This window comes from Cebus imitator, unplaced genomic scaffold, assembly GCF_001604975.1.
Source record: "Cebus imitator isolate Cc_AM_T3 unplaced genomic scaffold, Cebus_imitator-1.0 Scaffold18, whole genome shotgun sequence".
NCBI lineage: Eukaryota > Metazoa > Chordata > Mammalia > Primates > Cebidae > Cebus > Cebus imitator.
The window spans coordinates 11,068,303-11,079,485 of NW_016107333.1; the positions used below are offsets into that span (position 1 = coordinate 11,068,303).

General features: G+C 47.9%; 1 protein-coding gene across 1 annotated transcript in view; it reads right to left on the reverse strand.

Annotated features, from left to right (window-relative positions):
- SLC52A3 (solute carrier family 52 member 3) overlaps positions 1-6,665 on the reverse strand; it is a 25,945-nt gene extending 19,280 nt beyond the window's left edge. The window contains exon 1 of the mRNA XM_017511413.2: positions 6,602-6,665. The gene's annotated coding sequence lies outside the window, so the exon portion shown is untranslated. The remainder of the gene's footprint in view (positions 1-6,601) is intronic.
- Between the last annotated feature and the right edge of the window lie 4,518 nt (positions 6,666-11,183).

Consider the following 11,183-nt stretch of genomic DNA (forward strand, 5'->3'; position numbering starts at 1 on the left):
TGTTGACCAGGATGGTCTCAATCTCTTGACCTCGTGATCCACCTGCCTCAGCCTCCCAAAGTGCTAGGATTACAGGCATGAGCCAACGTGCCTGGCCCAAAGTCTTTCGTTTCTAAAGTCAATATACTAGAGGAAGGCAAAAATAATAATAAAAGCGACGTATTTTGTGGCAAAGTTATCTTGGGGTAAACGCTGTAGTTGCAAGCAGGTTTTCCTTGTGGCAAATGGGGAAAGAGTTAACAATAAGGGAGGCCGGGCGCGGTGGCTCACGCCTGTAATCCCAGCATTTTGGGAGGCCGAGGTGGGTGGATCACGAGGTCAAGAGATCGAGACCATACTACAAAAAATTAGCTGGGCATGGTGGCGCGTGCCTGTAATCCCAGCTACTCAGGAGGCTGAGGCAGGAGAATTGCCTGAACCTAGGAGGCGGAGGTTGCGGTGAGCCAAGATGGCGCCATTGCACTCCAGCCTGGGTAACAAGAGTGAAACTCCGTCTCAAAAAAACAAACAAACAAACAAAAAAAACAATAAGGGAGTGTGTCCTTCTGCTGTTCCTCCATTTGGCAGTCTGGAATTCAGATGTGATGGCCAGAACTCCAGCAACAATTTTGTACTATGAGGCATGTGGTGGGGGTTAGATGCATTCTAGGCTCCCTTGGGATTTTCAGGCAGAGGACACCCATAGGAGCCCTGTTTTACCTGTGTTGAACTGTTTTGTTTGTTTAATGTTGTTGTTAAATTGTAAACAAACTTCTATGTTGTTTAAGTCACTCTTATTTTATATGTAACAAAAACACTCTGAGGCTGGGCACAGTGGCTCATGCCTATAATCCCAGCACTTTGGGAGGCTGAGGCTGGTGGATCACTTGAGGTCAGGAGTTCAAGACCAGCCTCGTAATGGTCAACATGGTGAAACTCTGTCTCTAGCCGGGTGTCGGATCACCTGAGGTCAGGAGTTCGAGACCAGCCTGACCAACATGATGAAACCCCATCTCTACTGAAAATATAAAAATTAGCAGAGTGTGATGGCGCATGCCTGTAATCTCAGCTACTCAGGAGGCCAAGGCAGGAGAATCGCTTGAACCCGGGAGGCGGAGGTTGCAGTGAGCCAAGATCAATGCACTCCAGCCTGGGCAACAGAGGGAGGTCCCATCCCCCCAAAAAAATTAGTCAGGCGTGGTGGCGGGCTCCCATAATCCCAGTTACTCAGGAGGCTGAGGCAGGAGAAACGATGGAGGTTGCAGTGAGCCAAGAGCATGCCAACGCACTCCAGCTTGGCGACAGAGCGAGACACTGTCTCAAAACACAAAAACAAAAACAAACAAACAAAAAAGCCTCCTCTGCATTAAGTGCACAGAGATGTGTGTTCCAGGATGCATATTAACAGATTATAGCAAGCAAAAACTAGTGAATAAGTTTACCTCCTTTACCACCTATTCTCTGACTCTGAACCTCAGGTCCTGTCCCAACCAGGATTTGATCAAAAATCAAAACTTAGCAAAAGTAGTTGGTTAGACACTTGGGGGCAAATGTCTTGCAGAGAAATGAAAAAAAAAAAAAAAAAAAAAAAAAGGGAGAGAAAGAGGGAAAGAGCAGAGGAACAAAGAGCCCTCCATATGGAATTTGGCACCAAAAGTATAAATGTATAACTTGAGAAATGTATAACTTGAGAAATGTATAACTTGAAATAACAAAAGTTATTTCACATATCGAGACTCTAATTCATAAAGGAGTCAACACTGTAGTGACTCTCTGTATTCTGAATATTTCCCAAGATAGCCTCAGACATTCCAGGAGAAATGAACAGAAACACAGTCCCAAGGTTCAGGCCTGACTCATCCTTCCTGGTCAAGACAGCAGACAAAGGTGCAAAGCAAACCAGGATGTAGCAAAGGCGACATGATACGCCTAATAAAGAGGGCTAAGTCAATAGTTCAAGGGAGTGGGCGAATTAGCAGATGATGGTTACCTTTGCCATATGAAAAGCTATTAAACTAATGACAGTTCCTTGAGGTGCAGAGTTAAACATTTACAAACATCAGTAGCTTTCCTATGGAGGGCTGGATGGGGAGATGAGGGCAGACGGGGCAGAAGGAGCCTGACTTTCTTGCATGTTCAACAAATCCTAGGCACTGAAAGCCTAAATCCCCACTCACCACAAAGAATTCTCTGGTTGGAACCCAGGCTGCCACAGCTGTGTCACTTGAGGAATATGATTTGGCTCTGGGGGTCTGTTTCCTTGTCTGGAAACCAGCCGTGGTGGGGTTGTGTCCCCACGTGACCCATCTGCCCTATGGCCCCGGCCCACTCCCAAATTCTCTCCTTCCTCAAAATGCAGGTGTGCTTTTGGACCTGGAGGACTCGGTGAAGAACGGTCATCAATAGCAATGAAGGGGACTTCTTAGTCAAAAGGAACTACATGTGCAAAAAGGCCTCAGAGAAAAGGAGAGATTCAGAACAGGTGGAGTTTGGAATGCGTTGGGATAATTTTACAAGATGCATATTGCCGGGCGCGGTGGCTCCCAAAGTAATCTCCGAACTTTGGGAGGCTGAGGTGGACAGATCACGAGGTCAGGAGTTGGAGACCAGCCTGACCAACATGGTGAAACCCCATCTCTTCTAAAAATACAAAAAATTAGCTGGGCGTGGTGGCGGGTGCCTGTAATCCCAGCTACTCAGGAGGCCGAGGCAGGAGAATCACTTGAACCTGGGAGATGGAGGCTGTGGCGAGCCGAGATGACGTACAGTGACTGTGCAGGGCTTGTTTATTCATTTAACCAATATTTCTTGGGCACCTACTGTGTGCTCAACCATAATCCCTGCTCTCGGGAAGGTTTGGGAAGCAGTCACGAAGCAGAATAAAAAACAGAAATATAGAACAAGTCAGGCGGCGGCAAGGACTCCTGAGGAAAGCAAGGCTCCTGAGCGGGGAATGTGCAGTTGTCAAGGAGAGGGCGTGAAGGGAGTGTGGGAGTCAGCTGTCTGGGGAAAGAGCATCTAGGGGAGGCAACAGCAAGTGAAAAGGCCCTGGGGCGTGGCCACACCTGCTCTGTCCCAGAAGTGGATTTTGCTGTTCAAAGGACAGCTAGGTGCCGGGCGTGGCGGCTCACATCTATAATCCCAACACTTTGGGAGGCTGAGGCGGGCAGATCATGAGGTCAAGGGATCGAGACCAACCTGGCCAACATGGTGAAACCCCATCTCTACTAAAAATACAAAACTTAGCCAGGTGTGGTGGTGGGCGCCTGTAGTCCCAGCTACTTGGGAGGCTGAGCCAGGAGAATTGCTTGAACCCGGGAGGCGGAGGTTGCAGTGAGCCGAGATTGCACTGGTGACAGAGGGAGACTCCCTCTCCCAGCCTGGTGACAGAGGGAGACTCCCTCTCAAAAAAAAAAATAAAAAAGACAGAAGGTCAGCATGGCTGCAGACTGTGGAAGTGGGTGGGGGGAGTCAGGGCAGGTCCCCTAGGGCCCTGTGGGTGGGAGCTTGGGGGTTTTCTCTAGAGTCAAAAGCTCTGTGAGTAGGCAGAGGAGACCAGCTCGAACCTAGTTTTTAACAGGATGGTGCTGGCTGTTGTGAGGTGAAACACGAGGTGCCAGGAGGAAGCAGGAGGAAAGCCCTTTTACATTTAGGGTGCTGTAGCAAAAGGGCCAACAGTCACCACAACAGCAGCGACAACCACAGCCGCCACGCATCTACTGCTCATTGTGCCAGACCCTGTGCGAAGCTCTTTGCACACATTACCTATCAAATCCGCCACAATCCTGAGGCTGGCATTCCAATCAGCTCCATTTTACAGATGAGGAAACTGAGCTTTAGAAAGGGAAATAAATTTGTCTGGGGCCATACAGCTGGGAGCTGAGCTTTACATCCGGGCATGCTTGACTGTGAACCCAGCCCTCTTAGGCAGCCTGAGAAAGGCCTCGGGGTGGAGGGGTCCTGAAGAGGCCATTGGGGCCAAGCTGAGCAGGATTCCACTCACTGGTGGCCTCCCGAGATGTGGGCCTGAGAAAGAGAGAAATGGAGCAAAGGCTCAGGAGAAGCTGAGAGAGGCTTCAAGACATCTGCTTCCCAAGGATCCAGGTCCCCTTCTGTGATCACCAGAGACCAGAAACCTAAGGCTTCATATGAGACAGTTCAGATGCCCTATATGGGTGTGCGACAGATAGAGAAGCTAGAAGGATCAGTTTCAGGCAAAGATTTCTTTTCTTGAGACAGAGTTTCACTCTTGTTGCCCAGACTGGAGTGCAATGGTGCGATCTTGGCTCACTGAAATGTCTGCCTCCTGGATTCAAGTGATGCTCCTGCCTGAGCCTCCTGAGTAGCTGGAATCACAGGCATGAGCCACCACGCCTGGCTAATTTTGTATTTTTAGTAGAGATGAGGTTTCTTCATGTTGGTCAGGCTGGTCTCGAACTCCCAACCTCAGGTGATCCGCCCGCCTTGGCCTTCCAAAGTGCTGGGATTACAGGCACGAGCCACTGCGCCCAGCCAGTTCCAGGCAAAGGATTCTCTTTTGCATTCTTGCATCAAAAGCTGTGAGCCCCAGCACAAGAGAGTGAAGGGAGTTGGGAGTGGGTTTCCGTCCAGGGCCAGTGCCCCCTCATGTATGGGCTGGGCCATCTCCTCCAGGGAGCACAGGCAGCTTCCACCCCGCACGCCATCCCCTGACCCCTCCACGTTCTCCTGCCCTCTGCTTTCCTTCATCAAAGTATTACTGACACCAGCTCAGTTATGGGAGTTTATCTGTGTCTTTCTGTTGAGCACTAGTCTCTCCCATGGGAGTGTAATCTCCATGTGAGTGGGGCCTTGCCCTCTCCCCCAGTGCCCAGGTGACCATCTGGCTTGCTATGGGCTGGGCCCCCTGAGCCCCTGGCACCATGGCTGGTTTCTCACTCTGTAGGGACAAGCGGCCAGCCGGTAGGCACCTAGTCTTGTGGGCCAGGCTGGAGGAAACCTGCCTCAGCTCTGAAGGTCATGTTGGCCAGGGTGACCCTCAGGGCAGTGCCAGGTGGCAGCATGACACTGGGCACATCTCACTCCTGGGCAAGGGTCTGAGCCAATGCTTTTCTGGGTTCCAGGCTCCTGGAGAACTTAGTGACTCCTGCAGACGTCTACCTAGGGCCTGGCCCTGGCCTCACCCTCATGAGAGTGGGCAGGAATGGATCGGCTTTGAGTCCATGGAGAATGGAGGCCGGGTGGTCAAAACCACAAAACCCACAGGGAGAGATGGGGGGATGAAGGGGAGGGAGAGAGAAGAGACTGAGACAAAGAGACAGAAAGAATCAAAAGTTAGAAGCAGAAATGGGGAGAAAAGACGACAGAGGCACAGAAACAAGGAAAAATGGGAAGCTGCAGTGGAGAGGGAGGCAAGGAGGTGCCGGGAGGCAGGAGGCTGGGGTGCTGGGAGCCTGGGCGAAGCTCAGCCACCCTCACTGCTCATAGCCACATGTAGTAGGAGGCCATCTCTACCTCTCCTTGCTGGGACCTCAGAGCTCCCCTAGAACTCATCCCAACTCAATGTCCCTGCTGGATAGGTGGGGAAAACAACGCCAGGAAGGAGATAGCGCTTCCCGGAGCCCTGCCCCACCCCTGAGCTCAGGCTGGGGCAGGCATCCAGACTGTGCTCACTGGCTGTGCAACCTCAGGTCAGCTGCTCACCTTCTCTGGGCCTTGATTTCTTTATCTGTGAAAGGGTCTGCGAATGCCCAGCCTTTCTGGGCTCAGCCAACCAGTAAAATGGGAACGAGATAACAGGCACTCAGACTGGCCTTCAGAAGCGGAATGTGAGTTCTCTTCCCCACTTCTCCTCCGTCCCAGGGCCAGGAAGGGCTTCAGGCCTCCCACGGGGCTGACCTTGGTGGAGCAGCCTCCCCTGGGCCAGTTCCCCTCTCCTCCACATCCATCCCAACTCCCACCCTCTTTCCCAGGCTCCTGCATCTTCAGCCTGGTCAAGCTGTTCTGATATAGCATGGAGATGGAGCTGGGCGGAGTCAATGGGGACCACTCTTTGTTCTTTATTATTACCATCTTTTTTTGAGACAGGATCTTGTTCTGCCACCCAAGCTGAGGTGCCGTGGCGCAATCTGAGCTCACTGCAACCTCAACCTCCCTGGCTCAAGTCATCCTCTCACCTCAGCCTTCTGAGTAGCTGGGACTACTAACCCACACCACCACGTCTGGCCTGGGTAATTTTTGTATTTTTTCTTCGGATGGGGTTTCGCCATGTTGCCCAGGCTGGTCTTGAACTCCTGAGCTCAAGCAATTCACCTGCCTCAGCCTCCCAAAGTGCTGGGATTACAGGCGTGAGCCACAGCACCCAGCCTTTTGGTCTGGAGGCACCAGGGCTCTGGAATTCACGCTCAGCCTGTCCCGACTCCAACCTGCCAGCTCAGGAGGAAACCTTTCTTTCCTCCTATCTCTCTGGTCTCTCCTGACACGGCAGCCTGAAACTAGGGGAAAGGCCACGTGACACCTGCTGGCTCCAGACAAGTGCGCCTGCCACAACCCGGTCAGTGCCCTGTGTTCCCGGCCAGCAGCTGGCCTTGGTAGCTGCCCCCACCCTCTCACAGGCCTGAGCCGCCCGGCTCTGCTCACTTACCTGCTGGTCCAGTTCCCGTGGACGCTCTGCATGGGAGGGGCCAGAGGCAGCTCAGTTTGTATAAGCCTGTCCCCGCCCAGAGGTTGGGGAAAGGCAGGTGGAGGGTGGGTGAGGCTCCCTGCAAGACAAAGAGCCTACTGTGTATCTGTAATCTACCCTGCAGCCCAGCTAGGAAGAGAATCCTGAGGGTAGAACCGTGCAATAAAGGGCTTGCTTTATTAAGTGCCTTTGGCATCCAGGTTTCATGAGGGTTGATCCCTAGTTGACAAAAGATATGTGCAAACAGTTGGTTCTATTCCTTAAACTTCGTTCATCTGATCCTTCTTTGAGTCTCATATTTTGTGGGATTTCCACTCATAGATATGTAATTAAATATTGCAGGACCCTCTACACTTATGATGCCAAGGAGACGTTAACCCCGCAGAGTTAGTTATGTGGATCACAGCATGGTCATTTTCTTCTTCTTTTTTTTTTTTTTTTGAGATGGAATCTGGATCTGTTTCCCAGGCTGGAGTGGAGTGGCCAGGCTGGTCTTGAATGCGTGACCTCAGGTGAACTGCCCACCTTGGTCTCCCAAAGTGCTGGGATTACAGGTGTGAGCCACTGCGCCTGGCCACAATTTCATAATTATCTCTGCCAAATACTATAAGGTGCCAAAATTTGGCATAGAGAATACAAAACATAAATTTAGAGGATCCTGCAATTCTATTTTATTTTTTCACAGACCCAAAGTATTTGGTACAGTAGGGATGGGAAACATGGCTTCCTTCCACCTTTCGTGGCCCAAACAGAATCATCTTTGCTTGTATAACTTTTTAATAATGAAACATCAATATTGGTTTAATAAAGATAGCTACATCGTGAACTATTTAGTGAAATACTCTAATCTCTAATCTTGTGGTCTTAGGCAGTCTGGTCCGCAGGCATCAAGGAAGTTTTTTTTTTTCTTTGAGACAGGGTCTCACTCTGTTGCCCAGGCTGGAGTACAGTCGCCCGATCTCGGCTCACTGCAACCTCTGCCTCCTGGGTTCAAGCGATTCTCCTGCCTCAGCCTCCCGAGTAGCTGGGACTACAGGCACACACCACTGTGCCTGGCCAGTTTTGGTATTGTTAGTAGAAACGAGGTTTCACTATGTTGGCCAGCCTGGTTTCAAACTCCTGACTTTGTGATCTGCCTGCCTCGGCCTCCCAAAGTGCTGAGATTACAGGCGTGAGCCACCACACCTGGAAGTTTGTTTTTATCAAGGAAAGGTGTATCATCTTTGATATTAAAGAAAAGAGAATTTATATAAAAAAAGAATCTTATAGGAGGGACACAGTGGCTTACACCTGTAATACCAGCACTTTGGGAGGTCAAGGAGGGCAGATCACGAGGTCAGGAGTTTGAGACCAACCTGGTCAATACAATATGGTGAAACCCTGTCTCTACTAAAAATACAAAAATTATCCAGGCATGGTGGTGCGCATCTGTAATCTCAGCTACTCTGGAGGCTGAGGCAGAAGAATCACTTGAACCTGGGAGGTGGAGGTTGCAGTGAGCCGAGATTGTGCCACTGCACTCCAGCCTGGGCTACAGAGTAAGACTCCGTCTCAAAAAAACAAAAACAAAAAACTTATATGGTAAATTCTTGTCCTAAAGTAAATTAGCTGGTTGTTTTAAAAGAGGTTGTTTTAAATTTCTGTTTACAAATCAGAAAGTTGAGGCATGTCAGAGATTGTGTAAATCGTGAAAATTTTATAAAAGGGAATTTATATGCAAGAAATGTTGTACAATTTAAAAGTGATTAGGCGGCCCGGCGTGGTGGCTCATGCCTGTAATCCTAGCACTTTGAGAGGCCAAGGCGGGTAGATCACCTGAGATCAGGAGTTCAAGACCAGCCTGGCCATATGGTGAAACCCCGTCTCTACTGAAAATATAAAAAATTAGCTGGGTGTGGTGGCAGGTGCCTGTAATCCCAGCTACTTTGGAGGCTGAGGCAGGAGAATCGCTTGAACCGGGGAGGCAGAGGTTGCAGTGAGCCGAGATAGTGCCATTGCACTCCAGCCTGGGCGACAGAGCAAGACTCTGTCTCAAAAAAAAAAAAAGTGACTAGGCCTCCTGAATGTTTTATAAAATGCCACTATAACTCTTAGCTGTACAACTTGTCTGCTTTGCAGCTAGGTAAGACCTAGGACACGTGGAGTTAAATGCTGGAATCAGTCAGACCTTATCCGCACTTCTTCTAGGTCCTAGGCTCTACCTCTAGTACATAATTCTCAAAGTTACTAACAAAAGTAAAAGTTGCTAAAAGTTAACAGTGTAACATGTATTGTTCCGTAGAAAGAATTTAAGATAAGATGTTGTAAAACTGAACCTAGCCTTGGAATTGTTCCTCTTGAGGTTACAAGATAACTTGGGGTTCCCAGCCTGCCAGAAAGCGACATTCTTTACTTACCACAGATCAGAAACCCTGTACAGGGACTGTGTACAGAAAATATGAGGCCAGGTTCCAAGGGCTTTCTTGGCTTCGTAAGTCAAGTTTGATTCCTTAAAGGAAAGCACACTATTCCAGTCAAGGCCATGGTAAAATAACCAGTTTTCCCAACCGTGTCCTGTTACAAAAGAAAACAGATTCTTATTGCACTTATGCAAATAACTGTATTTCCAATAGCTTTCAAATTTTAGTAAAAATCAGGGAAAGAGAAATAGTATGCTCCAAATTTTGTTCCTGGGAGTACACTAAATTGTTAAAACCTATCGATAGCTCAATAGAAAACTTTCTTTGACTTTGAAAAGCAAAACAAAGGATTAGCAATATTTTGAGCAAAATGTCAAGAAGATCACTCGAGCCTCCTGTTAGTTCAGTTCATGCAGTTAATTCCTGTCCTGCGCGATATTAATGGACATTTTTTTTTGGAGACAGAGTCTTGCTGTGTTGCCAGTCACCAGGTTGGAGTGCAGTGGTGCAATCTCGGCTCACTGCAACCTCCGCCTCCCAGGTTCAAGTAATTCTCCTGCCTCAACCTCCCGAGTAGCTGGGACTATAGGCATTCGCCACCATACCCAGCTAATTTTTGTATTTTAGTAGAGACAGGGTTTCACCATGTTGGCCAGGATGGTCTCAATCTCTTGACCTCATGTTCTGCCCACCTCGGCCTCCCAAAGTGCTGGGATTACAGGCATGAGCCACCGCGCCTGGCCATTAATGGACATTTTAACTCTTCAAGAGTCCTGAATGTATTTCCTCTATTCTGATGTCACGATCTCCAAAGTCATCAGAAACCCATATTCAAGAGCACCTGGTAGAGCTTTATAGCTGATTATAAAACCACTTTCTGAAGAGGACCAAAACAAGACAACAATTGTTTATGGATGACAAAAAGTTTTAGGATAGCCATAGTTAAAAACGCAATTGACAAGAAAATCTGTTACCTCTGTGGCACACAATAATTTTAACAGAACAATTATAATTAGTACGGATAATGTACACTAAGGTATATCAGAATTACAGGAGTCTCCCATAACTTTGGAACACGTACCAATAACATATTTATACAAACATAGCCCAAAGGAAAGCCAAACACCATTTTATGAAAATGCTTCCTATATGATTTTATACCAAATAAGCCAAATTTTACCTTTATATTAGTGTGTTATTAATGTTAAACTCAATTTTTAATAAAAACCTTGTAGACACATTTACCTAAATTTAATGTTTGACCATAAGGTGAGATTCTTATAGACCTTTTTTTAACCCTTTATAGTTTTTGCTAAAGAGCAGGTTAGTGTTTTAAGAAAAACACATTGTGCTTTGATTTTAATGCTCAATTTACAGAAAAACTGAATGATACACCTTTAAATTTAGCCAATAGGTTTACACACAGAATCTCCTTTATAATTAAGCTTCCCAAACTTGCTTAAACTTTCATTTTTATTTTATTCAACTTAAAACAATTCTTTAATCTTTTAATCTAGGTAAAATTCCACATTCTGTCGCCTCCTTATAATCTTTTAACCAAAAGTATATGTAAACTGTTTTTTCAATAGTCTTGAATACATGTTACACTGTTACCTTTTTTTTTGTTTCTTTTTTTGGGACAGAGTCTCGCTCTGTTGCCCAGGTTGGAGTGCAGTGGCGTGATCTAGGCTCACTGCAACCTCCGCCTCCTGGGTTCAAGCGATTCTTATGACTCAGCCTCTTGAGTAGCTGGGATTACAGGCATGTGCCACCACGCCAGGCTAATTTTTGTATTTTTAGTAGAGACGGGGGTTCATCGTGTTGGCTGGGCTGGCCTCGAACTCCTGACTTCAGTTGATCTACCTGCCTTGACCTCCCAAAGTGCTGGGATTACAGGCGTGAACGCCCGGTCTAACTTTTTTTTTTTTTTTAAAGGCCTATGTAACAAATAATTATTCTTGGTGTGGTGGCTCACGCCTGTACTCCCAACACTTTGGGAGGTCAAGGCGGGTGGATCAACTGGTCAGGAGTTGGAAACCAGCTTGCCCAACTTGGCAAACCCCTGTCTCTACTAAAAATACAAAATTAGCTGGGTGTGGGGGCAGGTGCTTGTAATCCCAGCTACTTAGGAGGCTGAGGCAGGA